We start from the raw sequence: 20,559 nt of genomic DNA on the forward strand, positions 1-20,559 counted from the left end.
GGCACGCAGAGAGACGGAGACAGGGGAGGATAGTTGATTTGAACAGGGCACTGTGAAATGTTGCTGAGAAAGTGTGAGAAGCAAAAGACGTGTTGGAGAATGTACATTAGAGCCCTAAAGTGGGAAGAAAAGGTAAGTAAATGAGATGCAGGTGTACAGAGAATAAATTGCAAAGTAATCGGAGGCAAGATGGAGTAAAATGTTGCAAGACATGAATCATGTTTAGAAGGATGAAAAGGCAGGTTGTTTGTCTTGTAATGATTGGGGATTAAAGTAGTTGTCCTTATGCAGCTGGAGAAAATATCTCACACATATTTCAGGCTATATTTTGGTCTTTAAACATTACTTCATTTTAGGAACGTATGACTCAGGAAAACTTCTTGTCAAGGTAAATACAGGCTGAGCAAGTATAATCTCTTTAAAAATCTTTAAAATTTCAAACAGTATTATCTGGAAGTAGTAACTAGTTATTTTCACTTGATTACTTTGGCAGTATTAGTTTTTTAAATTAATATCCATGAACGCCATTATAGGTATAAGGCTGAAAAAACATTTCCTTACCATTTGTTTATTTCATTTTTTTCTCTTCAGTTTGAGATATGCTGTTACTCCTTTGAAAGTGGAAATACTACCACTAAATTAATGTTCTCCTATAATAGAAACCTTCTAACTGGTTTCTACATTAGGTTTCCAAAGGTAAAAATAGATAAAATTGTTCTAGCAGCATCAGGACTACTCAAGTTTAGGTTCCCACATAGTCTTGCTTAAGTCTTTAAATGTTTTGCCACTTGTTTTTACCTCATAAGGCTGACAGATAATTTTTTTAAGGTCTATAAATATGGCTATTAGGGACAAAGAGTGGGCTGATGGTCTGTATAAACACTTACCTGCCAGGCAGCGGGTGTGGCATTGCTTCTGGCCCAGACAAACAGGAAAGGTCAAGACAGAGTTTCCTATAACTTCTCTCAGCAGGAGACACAGTAGAATCTGTACAGATATTTTTGGAGGCTGAAAGAGCCATTAGCAACCTTGTTTTGATTAGCATATTGTTTTGTTTTGTTCTTTACTCTCTCTTTTGATGGTGCTGGTCCCAGATACTGTGGCAGTATTCCTTTGTCCAGCTCTTTTGGGAAACTGACACCTTGGCAAAATTGAACTATGATAGGTCAAAATACTTTCATGGCATTACCTGGTGTTTAGCTTTACTACTTCCTTGGTGTTTTTCTAGTACTAATATGTGCTGGTTACAGCCATATAGATATTTGAAAATACCAGAAAATGAGATTCAGTATTTCTTTCCTAACATGCACAGAGAAGTTACAATCTGAGCTGGGGTGTGTAGGGATGATCTTTTCCAAGATTTATAAACAGCAGAGGCAGGAGTGACAGAGACCAACTGTATCCTTAATGGCAGTTTTCCATTCATAAATTTTTGTATGTAATGGAAACCTGGTGCAGAAAGTGACACAAATAGGGCAGGAGATCTTTCTCCTTTTCAATGCCTTTATTAAAGAGATTCAGCTCAGGTGGGGAGAAATCGACGGGTCGCGCCCACACCGCCGCTGTCCCCAAGAGTGGCACAGAGGAGGAGGAGAGTGATGCAGCTCTGTCCGCTGGTCTGCAGGCAGAGCTGGGGACTGCGTCCTCACGGGAGATTCGCAGATTCCTGCTTTTCAGCCCAACGCTGCGGGTCCCCTCCTTAGTGAACATCCTTAGGTCAGGGTGTGAAGCAAAAAGGATCCAAGCAGGCACTGGACTTCACGCCCATCCTTAGACATCACCTAGGGTCCCCTAATTCTATACTGGTTCGTTGTTTTTAGGGGTTTTCTAGGAAAACTTTAGCGCAGTGCATTTCTCATTTGCGTACGTGGTCCCAGGCCACTCCTATTCTCCTGGGCTGCGTGTCCAGGTGTAGCTCCGGGGCAAGCATTGGGAGGACAATGGCTAAATCACCAACCATTAACGGGCAATTAAAGAACTCTTTACAATTAAGCTAATTTAACAGCAACTGGTCTCACCGTTTTTTTTTTCTCTGTAACCTTAAATAAAAATAGGTATATTTTTATTCATAACAGAAAGCTTGACAGTTTTATCCTTACTTTGGTTTGGACTGCTATAAGAACTTAAATGTTCTTATACTTGAAAATTTACTCTAAGATTTCAGAATGACTTCTGAGAAAGTCTCCTGAGGAGGTTTCCTAAAAGTGCTGAGCTAGCTTTCTTCCAGCAATGACTGATTAAAAAAAGGACTTGTGTGCTCACACAAGCCCATCATACAGAAAAAAAATAATATTGAGGCTACCTGCTTATGCATTATGCATTCAAAATTTCAGTGCTTTTTTGTTGTTGTTGTTTTTTGGTTTTTTGGTTGTTTGTTTGGGTTTTTTGGTTTTTTTTTTGTTTGTTTGGTTTTTTGTTTTTGTTTTCAGGTACTGCCAGGCACACTTACTGGGGCAATGAAGGAGAATAATAGAATGACACTTTCCATAAACTAGCAGCCAGCAATGGTAGTAGCAAGCTACCATCCCCAGTGCATCTCGTTAACCCCGCAATATCACACAGGTACTTTCCTTTTCTGCTTTTAATTATTTCTGATTAGTTCTTGAATGCTACTCAGCCTCTGCCTTCACTGCAGTCACTTGTATTTGGGTTACTATTGTCAAAATGTCTCCCGCGAAGGCATACATTCCAGTATACAAATGGAAGGCTGAAGAGTAGTGGATAAATCATTGCTTGGCATGCTACCTTCTGCAGTGGTTACCTGCATCCTAAGGTGGTTCTCCAGATATTTGTTCCCTACTGAAGCATAAAAAACAAGCAAACACTGCCAAATCCCAGGCCCTTCCTTTTTTCTTTTGGGGCAACTGGGCTCTTCTCCCAGTAGGACAGGAAGTCCTACAGTGCTTACATGTACCTGTGAAGGTTAGTTTTTCCTCCTCTCTTGTTTAGTTCTTTCCCTGTCTTTCACACTGCTTATGATATCTCCAGGGTTCACATCAAGTCTGTCTTATCTGTATATACAGAGTCCTCATCTAATAAAAAAGGTGTCATATTATGAAATGATTTTTTAGATAGGGTTGTACTTCAATTATTAGCATAAACTGGAACTTTTTTTTGGTGAAAAGTGAAAAGATCATATTTTGAAATTAACTATCATGCTAAATAAACTTATAACTATGTAGATTACATAAGCATGGAGCCTAGAGACTTAATCAAATGGGCCAGTACAAGAGAAATTGCTTTTCATGTTTTGATTAAGTCTGTTTGAACGCAGACAAGAAAAGTGCAATATATATTGAGGGAATAATCCAATAGAATACCATTGATTTTGCACCATATATTCTATTAAAAAAATACAAAATGTGAAATAAAAAATAGAGCTGCAATAATCTTGAGCTCTCCAAGGAATTTACAAAAACAAACAAAAAACCCCCCCCCCAAATAAACAAAAAACCTAAAACCCCAAACTAACCCAAACCCTCGAACTAAACAAAAACTCCAAAGTAATTCTAAAGGAAGAACTACTGTATGAGAACTTGTAAAAACAAAATATTCTAGTATTAAAAACAAAATGCCATATATTTATAAGAAAGTACTTATTAGAATTAATATATAATTTTATAATAGTTTTGTTCTAGAATCCTGTTTCTTCAATTAAAGTGCACAAACAAGTGAACAAATTTTTTCTGAAGGCACTCTCTCTTGACTCTTTGGGTTTGCAGACAGATAATTACATATAATCACGTGTGAGTATTCTAAAAGTTGATAAGCGTATAATTGGCTATGAATGACATGACATGAAAGAATTATCTCTACTGCTGATTCGTTTAACATTCCCTACAGAAAAAAAAACAGGTTGAAAGAATATGAAATTTGTGAAATTATGCTTACGATTTCAGAAATGCCAGAATCAAACTTTAATTTTAGACTTGGAGCTGCCTCAGTAGTTCATCTATTATGCCAAAATCTTTACATACAAAAGGGACACCAAACACCCCATCACTTACAATCACCATAATGTCTTTGCTGTCTGCATCAAAAGCAACATGCAATGCCTACATCCTATTACTAGGGGTTACACAGCAAAATGGCACCACATATCAAAAGAGGTGAAGGATAACAAGCTGAAATAGGCCAAAAAATGTGTAATGTTCTTTTACTATCCTTGAACTTAACACCTACTAAAAAACTGTCTGTCAAAATGCTAACCTGCTGCTAATACTACTTCTTCCTGTATGCTTTTTGGCCTTGTTTTAGGACATATTCTCTCCTTCCTCCTACAGGCCTCTTCATTCTGATTTGCAGAAACAAGTACCTTCATGTTGCTTTTCCTCCCCTTCCCAGGATTTTGCTCACAAATACACAATGTATAACAGCAATTCTGGGGGAATCAGAGCCTCATGGCTCTGTTGGTCTCTGTCCATGGGCAAACAAGAGATTTTAGGGCCTTGGGATGAGTGATTTAAGCGATCAGAAGCACAGGTAGTGTTTGTTCTTCTCTCTCCTGCCACTTGCAGGCAATCATGAGAGAAGAAACAGGAAGATCACAGACCAGTACCTGTCTCTGAGCTTGGTGTTTCTGGGAAAATTGTGGGTTCTTGGTCATGGGTTGGTTTACATGACACCAGGCCTGCTGGCAACAGACGGTGTACACCTCTCTCAAAGGAGGAAAAGGAATTTGCACAAGAGCAAACAGGACTCATTGAGAAAGTCATGGGGAAAGGGATAAAACCAGGCCTGCTAGAGATAAGCCTGGGGACAGCATGACACTGAGGGGTGGTATGCTACCAAGGTTGCTTGTGCAGCCATCTCAATAGATGTAGGGTATTGAGACCATGCAACAGCAAAGACGTGTGGGCTGTTGATGCCTTAGAAACCAGATGTGCCTGGGAATGGTGGCATAAGCAGTAGAGCTTCTCTCCCTGGAAAAGTGGCAGGATCAATATCTCAAATGCACTGCTTCTATACCAATCCACACAGTATGGACAAGAAATGGAGGAGCTGGAAGCCACTCTGCAGCAGGAATACTGTGACATAGTCAACATCACAGAATCATGGTGGAATGATTCAAGCAACTGGAATGCTGCAACAGAAGGCTTTGAACTCTTCAGAAGGGATAAGCAAGGGAGGAGATGTGATAAGCCTGAGGAAGTGTTTTGTGCTAGGAAGTATTTTGATTATCTAGAGCTTAATAATTGTGATGATGGGTATGAATGTTTACGGGTAAGAATCAGGGAGAAGGCCAACAAAGCAGATATCCTGGTGGGTTTCTGTTACAGACCAGACAATCAAGATGAAGAGGCAGATGAAATAGTCTGTAAGCAGCTGGGAGAGGTCTCAAAAGCATTATATCTTGTTCTTGTAAAGGACTTTGATTTACCAGATGTCTGCTGGAATACAACAGCCCAGGAGATTTCTGGAGTGTGTGGCAGATAACATCCTGACACAGGTGTTGAGTGAGCAATCTAGGCTAAGCATTTGCTAGAACTGTTGTTTGTGAAAAGAGAAAGACTGATGGGTGACGTTGTTTTGGGCACAGCAATCATGAAATGACAGTTTTCAATTCTCAGAGATAAAAGAATGGAGGTCAGCAAAACTGCTACCTTGGAATTCCAGAGGGCAGACTTTGGCCTGTTTAGGACACTGGTTGACAGAAAGCCTTGGGAGGAAGTACTGAAAGGCAAAGATGTCCAGGAAGGCTGGACATTCTTCAAGAAGGAAATCTTAAAAACACAGGAGCAGGCTGTCCCCATGTAACAAAAGACAAGGTGCCAGGGAAGAAGACCAGTTTGGCTGGACAACAAGCTTTAGCTGGAACTCAAGAAAAAAAGAGGAGAGTTTAAGTTTTAAGGGGCATGCAACTCAGTGGACTACAAATATGTAATGAAGTTATACAGGGAAAAAATTAGAAGGACCAAAGACCAACTAGGACTTGATCTGACTCATAAAAGACAATGAAAAATGTTTCTGTAATATATTCCCAACAAAGGCAGGCTAAGGAGAATCTCCATCCCGTACTAGATGCTGGAGAGAAATATAATGACAAGAGATGAGAAATATAGTGACAAAGGATGAGAAAAAGTCTGAGGCAACTGATGGCACCTTTGCCGGTCTTTAGTGGCAGGACACGGTGTTCTGAGGGTACCTTGCCACTTGAGGTGGAAAACAGGGATGGAGAGCAGAATGAAGCTCACACAATACAGGGAGAAACAGTCACTGACTTGCTACACCACTTAGACACACAGGTCTAGGAGGCCAGATGAGATGCAACCAGAGGTACTAAAGGAGCTGGTAGAAGTCTTGCTGAGCCATTTTCCATTATTTAGTAGCAGTACTGGCTACACAGGAGGGTCCTAGCTGACTGGATTTTGAAAAATGTTACTCCCATCTATAAGAAGAGCTGGAAAGAGGACCTAGGGAACTACAGGCCTATCAGCCTGACCCTGGTGCTATGGAAGGGCATGGAATAGATCATCCCAAGTCTCATCTTGTGGCAACTGTAGAGCAACCAGGAGGATCAGAGCCGGTCAGTATGAGTTTGTGAAAGTCAGATGCTGCTTGACAAACCCAATCCACTTCTATGACAAAGTGACATGCTTACTGGATGAGAGAAAGGCTATGGATGTTTTATACCTGGTCTTGGTAAAGATTCGGACCCTATTTCCAACAGCATTCTCTTGGAGAAATTGGCTTGGATTGGTACACTGTACACTGTGAAAGCGAAATGGCCATATCGCCTGGCCCAAAGAGTGGTGGTGGTGGATGGAGTTATATCCAGCTGGTGGCTTGTCCCCCAGGGTGTGGTGTTCCCCAGGGCTCAGTGCTGGGCAGTTCTGCTTAATATTGTTACTGATGATCTGGACAGGGAACTGAGTGCACTCTCTGGCACTGTATGGATGACACCAAGTTGAGTGGGAATGTTGATCTGCTGGAGAGTGGGAAGATTTTTCAGAGCAATCTGGACAGGCTGGGCCAAGGCCAGTGGTGTGAGGTCCAACAAGGCCAGTGCTTTACTCCTGCCCTTGGGTCACAACAACCCCAGGCAGTGCCACAGGCTGGGGCAGAGTGGCTGCAAAGCTGCCCACAGGAAAAGGAGCTGGGGGTGCTGCTGACAGCAGCTGAACATGAGCCAGCAGTGCCCAGCTGGCCAAGAAGGCCAGTGGCATCCTGGCCTGCACCAGCAATGGTGTGGCCAGCAGGAGCAGGGCAGGGATTGTCCCCCTGTACTCAGAGCTGGTGAGGCTGCACCTCAAGTCCAATTCTGGGTCCTTCACTCCAAGAAAGACATTGAGGTTGCTGGAGCATGTCCAGAGAAGGGCAATGAAGCTGGGGAAGAGTCTGGAGCACAGGTCCTCTAAGGAGTGGCTGAGGGAGGTGGGGTTGTTTAGGCTAGAAAAAAGGAGACTCAGGGGAGATCTTATTGCTCTCTACAACTGCCTGAAAGGGGGTTGTAGCAAGGTGGGGTTTGGCCTCTTCCACCAGGGAACAAGTGACAGGACAAAAGGAAATGGCCTCAAGGGTGCTAATGGAGGTTTTGGTTGGATATTAGGAAAATTTTCTTCACAGAAAGAGTGCCCGAGCATTGAAACAGGCTGCTCAGGGAGGTGGTGGAGTTACCAACACTGGAGGGATTTTAAGGTGTGTAAATGTGGAACTCAGCGACAAGTTTAATGGTGAACTTGACAGTGGAGTTTAATGGTTGGAATTTATGCTCTTAGAGGTCTTTTCCAAACCACATGTTTCTGTGTTTCCATGTTGTTTCTATGCTGTTGCTCTACCAGAATGAAAGGCTTAAGAGCACAAAACTGTGAAGAGTGTTGAAAGCGAAATGGTTTTGGCCTTATAAGGGACAGTGAATCCCTCCTCCTAATCTGGCAACTAATCTTCCTGTGATCTTCATGGCCAGCCAGGACCTTAGCTTCTGCTTTTGGTAGATATTGTATACTCACATTTGCAAAAAATATGTTTCCAGGTATTGAGCTGAAAATACCTACCCTTCCACCACAACTTCCCTTCCATTGCCTGGACAAGATCTGCACTAATTTAAACCAAATTCCTTCCATTCTTGTCCATAGTGAGACTATGAACATATACTTTTTGGACTGTATGCCAAAACTGCTTCTCGTGTCTCTGCAGCCACCACCACAGCTTAAAGACTGTACTCTTTGAATGGACATAGATGTATAGGACATATAAGACAGTGTCATGAAATTCCAGGGTTTAAATTGTACCTCATGAACTTGTGTAATAGTTGTATAGGTATCAGAGAAGTAAAATATTCTTACCAAGATGCAGAATATGAGGATGCAAATTTTTTGATCTGTTGGTTGAGTGATCCTGGAAAAATCTTCACACTTCATGTTTCAATTCTCCTGTCCTCAAAAAATGTCTTTGTACTCTTTTGGATGATATAGTTGTATTTGAATAGACACTTAATTTGGCAGTAAGCAACTCGCACAATCTAGATCTTACTGTTCCCCCTACACCTTGCCAAAAATAAAAGATAAAACATGCTACAGTTACTTGAAATAACTTCTAATTTGTGATACATCCACTTAATCACGGTCATTTAAAAATGCATTCATCTAAAATCTTACATTAAGTTCTGTATAAGGAATGACTAAATTCAGAAAATATACTCCTAACTTTTCTTAAGGGTGATATAAGGTAAGAGTGCACTTTTATCACATATATTGTATTTAGATTCTTGGGAAATGCAGTCCAAATCCTGAAGTACAAGAGGATTTCTGTGATTCACAAAGATTACAAAAATACATTTAGTGATCATGACGGTAGCAGTTACTTAGTCTTAAAAGCACCAATATACAGTAACTATAAGGCCTGAAACAAGATTTGGCGATCAGAGAAAATGCTGGGACACATTGGGAGCTCACACAATGGGAGAAGTGAAATGGGAAGATTCAGAGTCTGCAGGAAGGACAAGCTGGGAAGGTGAGGAGGGGACATCATCTTTTATGTGAGAGCAGTCAGGATGGATGGGTCTCTGCCCTGGGCTGGCTCTCTGCCTCAGGACGGATGATGGGGTGGCTGGGTCTGGTGGCTACGGATTACAAGGCAAATCCTTATGTGAGAAGACGTGTTTATGAAGGGATAGGAAAGTTGATTCTGATAAGGGATATGGGGAGAAAAACAAAGATTTCTACAGGTTTATTGTTGGGAAAAAGAGAAGGGAAAATGTGGGCTCATTGCTGAATGGTTAGGGATCTAGAAGTAAAGGACATGGTAAACGCTAAGTAGTCAATACTTCACGTCAGTCTTAAGAGATAAAGCTATTCCAGTTCACTAAGACCACAGAGAAAGACTGGGACAAGGAATACTTATCTTTGGTGGAGGAGGAGCAGGTGAGAGAGCATTTAAATAGACTGGATATTCATGAATCCACAGGACCTGACAGGTTGTTCACATGAATGCTGAGAGAATCGGCCCTTGTCTTTGTGAGGCCACTCTTGAGTATCTTTGAAAGGTCACTGCAACTGGAAGAGGTTCCTGAAGACTGGAAAATGACAAATGCCATCCCCATCTTCAAGAAGGGCACAAAGGAAGATTCAGAAAACTAGACTTATCATCCTCACTTCAATCCCAGCATCAAAGGATTATGGTAACTTGCACAAACACCATCTTGTGTGGGGTGGTCACTACTGGTATGCTATATACTGGTATGCTAATACTGGTGGACTGAGACTGAGTCCACTATTGTTCAACAATTTCATTAAGGGTCTAGAAGTGGCAGGACAAGAGTGAAACCTTAGAAAATTTGCAGATGATACAAAACTGAGATGAGCGTTGCTATTCAGACAGATCTGGACAGGGTGGAGAAATGGGTCAACGGAAACATCAGGGAAAATGCCAAGTCCTGCACTTAGAGGAAAATAAACCTCCACGTCACCACAGGTTGAGGATTGATAAGATGGAAAAAAACTTTGACCAAAAAACATCTGGAGGGCCTGGAGGATGAGCAGACCATGAGGCAGCAACATGCATTTACAGCAGAGGCCAACAGCCTCCTTGTCTGGATCAGGAAGAGTGTTGCCAGCAGCCAGGGAGATTTCATCCTTACTCTGTGCTCAGCCTTGATGAGAGACACCTGGAGTGCTGTGCACAATCCTGAGTTCTCCAGCACAAGTGAGACATGAACGTACTGGAGTGAGTCCAGCAAAGGGTCACAATGATAAAGAGATTGAAGCATCTCTTACTGATGGAAAGGCTGAGAGAGCTGTGTGTGGAGAAATCTCAGAGAGATCTTATCACTATATGTAAGTATCTGATAAGCAGAGTAAAGACAGAACCAGGCTCCTCTTAGTGGTCCCCAGTGACAGCAGAAACAGCAAAAATCAAAATATTCAAATTCCTTTCAAAAATAAGAGGAAAGTTTTTTTACAGTGAGGGTGACTGATTGATGGCTGAATGAGGGTGGTTGTGAACAGGCTGCTCAGAGAACTTGTGAAGTCTCCATCCCTAGAAATACTCAAACTTAGTTGGACACACAGCCCTAAGCATCCTGCTGTGGCTGATCTGTTCTGGGCAGGGGTGGGACTGTGTGTGCTCCAGAGGTGCTAACTAGCTTTGATGCTTCTACAGTTCTGGAGCTAGAACCTCATTTAGACTCAATGGTAGCATAGCACAGTAACAGGAACAAAGACTGGACACACTGTGCTAAAGTCAATATTTTCTCAACAAGAAAGAACAGGATCTGAATTTGTATTTAGAAGGCATAAGGGCACACAGAGTAGATCTGTAGTCCTTCATTCTATATAACACATGCTTTAAGAAAACAAGACAGCACCTGAGAAAATAAAAAAAGAGGGTTTAGCCTTAGGAGGGATGAAAACCAAAATTTGTTTCTGCCCCTGTCTTTTAACGGCAGTCTGTACCCCTTTTTTTGACCATCATCTTGTGCCTTGAGTCTTGGCCTTTGCCTTTCCTAGTTGCTGTTGCAGGGCACATGATACCCTGGGCTCCCCTGCTGTTGACTTACCTGCTGTGCTGCCATGCCATGCTCCTGCCTGGCAATTGTGTGACCAGCAGCCTGGTGAGGAAGCTCTGCACTCACATCACAGGATGCCCCTGCTTACCCTGGCCCACAGTAACCCATAAGATGGTCCCGCACAGCCCAGGGCAGCTTGCTGAGGAAACTCAAGTGATGCTCTTAGCAAGGAAGGATTTCACACCTACGTTCTTCAAAGAACTAGAGCTTGTTTCACCCCTTGAGTTAGTTAGGAACCAAGGCTATGGAGCAGGTTTGCTGGCAGCAGTTGCACCTGCCCTGATCATCAAGCTCTTGCAAATAGTACTTCTGCTCTTCCTGCCTCCTGCCTCTTTAAACAAGCATGAGGCTTGTTGTGGTTGCGCAGCCCAAGTCCCCCATCAGCCTCCTGGGGCATGCCTTTTTGGCACTTGCAGCCCATGCAGCTTGACCACCATTGCTGTGACAGACCTGTGTGCCTCCATTTCACAGCCCTACAGCCACCACTCATGCACACGGACAGCCTTGTTCTGTTGTAAGATCAGCTTCCAGGAGAAGTATCACAGTCTCTGAAAATTAGCTGGAGAACCCCACAGAGCTGCAATCAAGTAAATGGGACTCTGCCTATGTGGAATGGGACATACATTTTCTGAGTCTTTTTACAATATTTTAATTTTATGTGCTACCAAAAAGAAAGTAATTAAATCCCAAAATAGCAACAGATTTTAAGCTTTAGTATGTAACAGATTTTGAATTTGACAGATTTGATTGTACAAATCAGGAAAGAAACAAAAATATACAGAATAGGCTTGAATAAATATTTTCTCCAGGCTCACTATTTTGAAGTGGAAAACTGTCCATATTTATACCAAAAGAAGGCTATAGTGCCCTTGACTGTATACCACAACTCCCACTGCATTTTCATAACACTGTATGTATTTGGTTCACCAACCCAACATACAAAGCCTTCTATCACGAACAAGGGCTGTTGTTTACAGATGCCAAGCCTACTAGAAGGCCCTAGATTGGTCTACTCTAGCCCAGCCAGAAGGAAGTACCCCCATTTGACTTCAGCAAAGAAGCCAAATCTATGTAAATAAGTGGATGATTTGGTTTATAATTGTATGCTGAATTTAAACTAAGATCTTCTAGGCATATGTTCTTCCAGGTGGATATTTGTATTAGAGAAGATTTCTACTAGATTCTTAAATTTCATCTGCAGTATCACCCACTCATGGAGTAGGCAGTAGAGTTCTCACAAACAGTACTGTGTGCGGCATTCATTTACTACTTCAGGTAGTCTGAAAGCTGTTTTTCTGGAAAGGACAATGCTTACTTGGTGTTCACAGCAGTTATGAAGTCCAGCCACACTGTGATGAAGGCAAGGACTTGTACTAACTCTGCTGGGCACTAGTGTGCAGAAAGTGGCAATTAATTACTTTATCCTTTGTCACTGTCTGGAGTGGATTGATTTAATCAGAACAGATCAAGAGGATAATTCCATCCACCCATCCAAAGACTTTTCTGCCATTGTATTTGAGCATAAAGAAGAAATTTTAAAGCCTCATCTCTGGTCAGCCAGACAGCTGAACACTTCTCTGGTGTCTGTACAAACAACACTGCTTAGACTCAGGAGTGTCAGACATTGCCACATCTACAAAAGTCATCAATTTGGTACCATTCCCTGACGTGAAAAATTTGGAGCAAAATTACTTTTGCAGTAATCGTTTAAATGACTATCCCAACTCTAATTAAACAACTAAAAACCCTGAATTCTGTAATAAAAGGAATTTATTTCAGGATTAGGGATGACATTTTTTGTAATTTTCTGAAAAATACAGATTCTCAGTGGCTTCTATAATCTCAGATTTTGTGTGGCAACCAAACAAATCTGTATTTCTTTATTTCAGATACAATGTGGCATAATATATTACTACTAAAAGTATTTCACGTTTTTAATATCAGATACTGAAAAACAACAAATGTCTTGTGCTGCACCTGGGTTATTTTTACTCATTATAACAGGTAGAAGTCCTCTAGGAACACATCTCAATATAATTTTAAAAATAATTACTGACACTTCTGTGTATGATACCTGTTTATTAAAAACACAGCGCAGCCAAACTCTAAGCAACTTTAAATCACATGAGCACAGAATCATTAGGCTGGAAAAGATTTTTAAGATCATTGAGTCCAACCTTTGACCCATCACCACCTTGTCAAGTCAACCACAGAATTTAGTGCTACATCCAGAAATTTCTTGAAATCCTCCAGTAATGGTGACTTCACCAAGTCCCTGGGCAGCCCATTCCAATGCTTAACAACCCTTTCAGTGAAAGAAGTCCTCCGGATGTCCAACCTGAACCTCTCCTGGCACAGTTTGAGGCTGTTCCTCTTGTCCTGTCACTTGTTCCCTGTGGGAATGAATAGGCCAACCCCCACCCAGCTATACCCTCCTTTCAGGCAGTTGTAGAGTGATCAGGTCTCCCTTGAGCCTCCTTTTCTCCAGCCTAAACAACCCCAGCTCCATCAGTTGCTCCTTACAGGACTTGTGCTCCAGACACTTCCTCAACTTCATTGTCCTTCTCTGGACATGCTCCAGCAACCTCAATGTCTTTCTTGGAGTGAGTGGCTCAAAACTGACCACAGGATTTGAGGTGCAGCCTCACCAGCTCTGAGTACAGGGGGACAATCCCTGCCCTGCTCCTGCTGGCCACACTATTGCTGGTGCAGGCCAGGATGCCATTGGCCTTCTTGGCCAGCTGGGCACTGCTGGCTCATGTTCAGCTGCTGTCAGCAGCACCCCCAGGTCCTTTTCCTGTGGACAGCTTTGCAGCCACTCTGCCCCAGCCTGTGGCACTGCCTAGGGTTGTTGTGATCCTAGGGAAGGGCCTGGAAACCTTGGCCCGTGATCCAGCCTGTCCAGATCCCTCTGAGAAATCTTCCCACTCTTCAGCAGATAACACTCCCACTCAACTTGGTGTTGTCCTCAAACTTAGCAAGGGTACACTTGACATCCTTGTACTGGTCACTGATGAAGATACTACACAGTGGCTCGAGTACTGAGCCCTGGGGAACACCACTGGGGACTGGCCACCAGCTGGATGTAACTCCTTGCACCACCACTCTTTGGGCCTGGCCACCCAGCCAGATTTTTACCCCATAAATAGTGTACCAGTCCAACACATGGGCTACCAGCTTTTACAGAAAATTGCCATGGGCAACAATATTGAAAGCTTTGCTAAAGTTCAGGTAGACAATATCCACAGCTCTTCCATCATCCGTTGGGCAGGTCACCTGTTCTTAAAAGGGGATTGTGTTGACCAAGTAGGACCTGCCTTTACTAAATCCCTGCTGGCTGGGCCTGATCCCCTGATTGTCCTGTAAGTGCTGAGTGATTACAATCAAGACAATCTGTTCCATAACCCTCCCCAGCAGTGAGGTCAGACTTACCAGCCTGTAGTTCCCCAGATCCTCCTCCTGACCTTTTCTGTGGATGAGCATCATGTTGGGCAGCCTCCAGGTCTGAGAGCTTCCCAGTTAGCCAGGACTAATGGAGATTTTCTTGGTGAGTGCTTCTGCTTGCTCCCTCAGTACCCTTGAATGAATTCCATCCCACAGAATTCTGAGTTTCTAAATGGCTCAGTACTTCACTGTGTATTTCAGAAGATCTATTCTCCCTGTGCCCCAGCTAGGAGGCTAGTTGCCCTGAGGATGAGTCTTACTGTTAAAGACTGAGGCAAAGAAGACATTGAGGACCTCAGCCTTTTCCTCTTCCTTGGTGATAATGTTTTCCATGCCCAATAAAGGATGGAGATTTTCCTTGGCCTTCCTTTTGTTGAGGTATTTATAAAACCACTTTTTATTATCTTTCACAGCAGTGGCCAGATTGAGTTCTAGTTGGGCTTTTGCCTTTCTAATTTTCTCTCTACATGTGCTAATGACATCTTTGTACTCTTCCTGAGTTACCTACTTCTTCTTCCAAAGGTCATAAACCCTCCCTTTTTATCTCTAAGTTACTAATTATACTGAAAATACTGATTAACATGTCAGGCTTCTGACTTATCCATGGATGTGGTACTACAGCATTTTAGTTCATACTAAAGCTCAAGCACTGTCAAGGCAAATCTATTACACTCACTTATCATGCTTTGATTCCCTTCATGATGCCATTTTCATACATACAAACTTCATACAGCTTTTCTAAATACTTTCCAATGTAACCCATGGAATGTGCATTCCATGAGTTCACATAACATGTTTTATTTGCTAACGCAGATGCAAGAGCCTCAACTCAGTAATTAGGCTGCACCCACTTAAGTCCACCAATGTATAGCAAGCACAGAGGTAGGAGCAGAAAGCTCTCAGTATGAAAGCTCTTAGTATGCACAGCTTATGCCATACCCTGCAATGCTTTCATGCACATAAAAGGCTAGGTGTCACCAATTTTACACATGCTCTTTATGATCAGCCTTTATGTTCTTGCAAGAATGGGCAAGTTCTTGCAATCTTGCCTCTTCCTCATTCCTGCAAATGATGGTATTGTCCATGACTTGTGTCTCGGAATTATCAACAGTGGGCCACACAGAAACCTACAGGGAATCCAGGAAAGTGCACTTTTTGTAAAACAGTAGACAGACAGTTCATAGTACAAGCAAGACACCAAAACTGATGATCTACCAGTGACGTCTCATCAGCCACTGATGAGACGACCAGCAGCAAGGACAAAATATAATTTAAGAAAATCAAGTATTTTCTATGTGGAAAACAACTTATCCTCATCAAACCCCAGGACTTGCAGAGCACCATGGCGGTATAACAGACTGCCTAGGCAACCCTAAATTGTACTGAGTCTCCTGCCCAGCAAAGCAGTGAGGCCATTTGTTCCCATCCCCAAGGTCAAACATGCAGACTGCACAGGTATTTGAGTCACCAAAGGAAAAGGAGTCTCAGTTCCTCAACTAACTGGTACAGATTGATAGAGAAATCCTGATGTATCTGAATGATTAACAAGGGAGGTGACTGTCCCCTTTACTCTGCTCTAGTGAGACTCCACCTGAAGTACTGCATCCAGCTCTGGAATCCTTGGTACAGGAAAGACATGAACCTGATGGAGAAGGTTCAGAGGAGGGCCACAAGACGTAGGGCTGGTATAATGAAAGGCTGAGAGATTTGTGGTTGAACAGCCTGGAAAAGAGAAGGCTCTTGGGAAATACTATTGCACCCTTTCAGTACTTATAAAGGGTACTTACAAGAAAGATTAAAACAGACCTTTTAGTAGGGACTGTAGTGACAGAACAATGGTTTGAAGCTTAAGAAGGGTATACAGACTAGATATTTGGAAGAAATATTTTACAGTGAGGGTGGTAAACACTGCCAAAGGTTTCCCAGAGAGCTGGTGGATGCCCCTGGAACTATTCAAGGTCATGTTGCATATATATTCGAACAATTTGATCTAATAGGAGATGTCCCTGCTCACTGCAGGGGTGTTGGACTGGATGACCTTTATAAAATTCCAACCATTCCAACCCAAAATATTTTAGGACTGTGATTCTGTAACATTCCAGGATGCTAACTGAAGAAAAGTGAAGATAAAAAACCCCATATTACCGTTCCTGCAAACTCCAAGGGACTGACCCTATGGACCAAGACAACTTCACCTAACCTTATACAAATTCCAAAATATTAGTAGGCATTTGGAGAACATGTACCACATACAGCTGGAGTAAAGGTACGCAGATCACCAAGTAAGAGGGAATATTCACTCCATAAAGGGGATAAGCAGAAAATACTCACAAGACAAGTTAATGACTTGTTATGGCTATAAGATAACAGAAGAGAAAGATTGTTATATGTGCTACTGTTTACCCGAAGGTAAGTAATAACTAATTAACTAACTTACTTAGGTATAATTGTTCCGTCTTCTGTATATTTACAATAGTATCCAAAAGAATCATGCCTGGCAAGCAATTGGACATTGCAGTGTCTAGATTTGCCTAAGTTGCCTATCCTTTAACATCAGCATCTATACATACCTCCTTTGCCTTTTTCCCCCATGTCATGAGCACTCTTGAGAATTAAAATCACAAAAGTCAATGGGACTAGACTTCCAAGAAAGCAAAAGGGCTTGTTTCCTCATATAACAGCTTCCAGACAGTTGGCTTTTCTTGACGAAAGATTTTGCAAATGCAAAGTTTATACAAGAGTTTGTGGGGTGACTAGTAAAGTTCTTGGAAAAGATTCTCTGATGTAGATAAAAAGATTAATCACGCAGAGCTCAGAAAATCACTGAAATGGCCATAGGTTGGCAAAGTTAAACAAGGGAAATGTGCTTACACTTCTTATTGCACTTGTTGAGGCATTAACTTACACTATCTGGAACAGTAAGTATACACCAGGTCTGAATCAGTTTGATTGCTCTTACACACTTCAGTATTTTGGATTGTCTTCATACTGCTTCATAAGATGGATAACTACAGTGTTCTGCACAACATGGCTGACAGGAATGGCTGACTTATGGCATGTTTCAGATGTGCAACAAATGGCAGAATGTACCTGAAAACCATTTGGAAATGCAAACAACCTATGAAATGGATTTAAATAAAAAAATGGGCAATGTTAGATGAAATTACTAGACAGGCTAATTATGACATTATAAGAAATATCCAAACTGTGTAAGATTCTGTATTTTGGAAAAGTTCTGAGGGATAGCAATGTAGCTCTGTTGAAAATAAAAAAACTTAAAAAGTATTATAAATCTAGTATGAAAAAAAGTAATTCATAGGAACAGTCTTCCATTACTATTCTCAACATACAAAATTGCAGTAGAAATTCCTGCACACGACACCAGTTATTTTTTTCAGAGGTGTTGAAGTTTTGAATCTGGCAACAAAAAGTGATAATTTTCAAGGTACACAAGCAACTTCTGTCCAACCATCTTTTAATAAAAAACATTGATTACATTCAGATTATTCCTTATCCACATAGTAAGGTATAAAATTACTTTGAGATATGCAGCATATTCTGCATCTAAGCACACAACACAAGGCTTTTAGCAACACAACTACTTTTAATCAACACTGCTTTCATATTTAAATCTGGCAGGTTTTTTAATACTGTCATTAGTTACAAAAATTCTATGAAGGGACTGAATGTTTTAGTGATTGTCTTGCAGCGAATAATTGTTGAGTAAGTTTAAAAAAAGACTTCATCAAAAATAAAGACTAAACATGCATTCTTTGATAAAGATGAAATTGATAAAATATTGGGATACAAATTTGCAGAAATTTATTTGAAATTATTTGAAACAGATTCCATTAGGTCCTGACTAATCTAAGTGGGCACCTCTGCAAATTAGCTTCATAGATAGAAGCATAAAAATATTGAAGTGATTGAATAATCTTCCTGGAACAAAAGAGCCACGTCCCTTTAACAAAGAAATTGATAATTTTCCTACAGACTGAAATGTTGCCATAGATTAAAATATTTGCAAATATACTGGCTCAGAGAAGATGTATAGTGATATTTATATTTCAAATTTCTGCCAAGGCCTCGATTTGTTCTTTCCACACAGACAGACACATAAAGTTCCATGACTTCAGGAAGGAAATCAACAGCCCAGTCCTTTTATCCTCCAACTTTACCACATTCACCACATCTTACCCTACTAAGGTTGCCAGGCACATAACAATGCAAGTGGCAATTGACAAAACAGAAAAATATCCAGAATTAAAGAGCTTAAGGTCAATGCTTTCTTTAGCAACACAGATGACACAAATGTTGCTAAAGCTTTACCATGGAATTAGGTCACATCACTCTGGCAACAATTTTCTGGTAAAACTACTCAGTACCTGACACCTCTATTTAGTTTTCACCTTGTTCATATGAAATTTAAAATTGTATGAAACACAAATCATAAAACCCTTCCATGCACAAGCTAAATTAAAGTACCCGTATTTGTTAGATAGAATGAAAGATACTTATCAAAATATCTTTTACCTTTAATTGAATTCATTGCTATATATTTTTATTAAATTAGATTGCTTATAGTTGTGTCTCATTTTCATGTTTTTGAAAAGGTTAGTCATGTGAGTGTGAGCTCTTAAAACACCCAGACATCCAATGAGGTTGAAGATCTCAGCTGAAGTTATTAGTTTGGCATCTCACAAAAATCAGGTTCCACAGCAGAAATATCAAGACATAGCCTCAGCTGTAGAAGGGTTTTAAATAGTTTTATTAATTCAAGATTGTTCTGTTATAGACTTAAATCTCTGTCAATCAAGATCTTGTTTGTATACTATTTCCCAGTATTTTTCAGTAAATAGTTGCCACAGCTTAGGATGGTTACACAGAGCCCTGAAAATCAGAGTAAATCTACTAACATAAGAGCAACTTCAGTTTTTCTCTGAAGGGACAGGTGGAGTAGAATTGGTTGTAGACCATTCCACACAAACATCAGGTGCTTTTAGCAGGAGGTATGAGAAAGATGTGACTGGTAAACCATAGGCTGGTAGAACAGGTGAGGACACAGATCAGTACATAGGTCAAGAGGGAACTCCATGGCTTACCTGGATTATAGGCAAACATTACTGGCAACACAGACTGCTGCAACTGTGTATAAAAGCTTCAGAGATACTTTTCTAATTAGTAACAGGCTGCAGAAGGGGATGCATGGGGACTACCAGGAGACATAGTAGCAGCCAGTGGATGCAGGGGCACATACACAGCCTCAACATATACAGATCCACTGGAGGAACTTCTTGAGTTTGGAAGAGCACTGGGACAGGCTGCCCACCGACGTCCTGGATATCACCTCTCTGAACACATGTTCAAAACCCACCGGGACTTGTTCCTGTGAAACCTGCTCTGGGTGCCCCTGCCTTGGCAGGGGGGGGATGCTGGACTGGATGATCTCCAGAGGTCCCTTCCAACCCTGTGACTCTGTATACACATGGAAGGAGCAGACACAGCCTGTCAGGAAAGCATCCGATTATCACACTTAGTGGTAACCTCCCCTGAAGTGTTTAAGGAAAGATTAGATGTGGCACTTAGTGCTGTGTCTAGATGATGTTTGGTCACAGATTTGAATCGGCGATCTCAGAGGTCTTTTCCAACCCAATGGATTCTCTGAGTCGGTGTGCCAGCTGGGACAACGGCCCAACGCAAGCACTCGGGCCAGAAGGCCACGTGGGCTGAGAGCAGCCACCGGGCACTCCAGGGCCTTGGCTCGGCCCCCCGCAGAAGTCCAGGGTCGGCAGGGCTGACGCGAGACCACCGGCGAGTCGGTGGGACAGGAAAGACGACAGGCATGATGGCGGCAGCCCTTCCCCTTCAATCGCCGCTCGTCGCCGGCGACCCACTCCTCCTCCTCCTCTTCCTACCCCCCTCGAAAATGGCAGCGCCGGCCACGGGCGGTGGGGGAGCTGCCCGTCCGCCGCCATCTTGAGGCGGGAGGGACGGCGGCAGCCGAGCCCCTCCTGCCCGGCCTTCTGCCGGAAGTGGCGTCAGGAGGCCCCCGCGCGGCCCACCTCCCCGCCGGGCCTCCCGCGGTCGCCGCGCGCCCCGCGCTGCGCCGG

Source organism: Onychostruthus taczanowskii, unplaced genomic scaffold (genome assembly GCF_017590055.1).
Source record: "Onychostruthus taczanowskii isolate IOZ18803 unplaced genomic scaffold, ASM1759005v1 scaffold96, whole genome shotgun sequence".
NCBI classification, from domain to species: Eukaryota; Metazoa; Chordata; class Aves; order Passeriformes; family Passeridae; genus Onychostruthus; species Onychostruthus taczanowskii.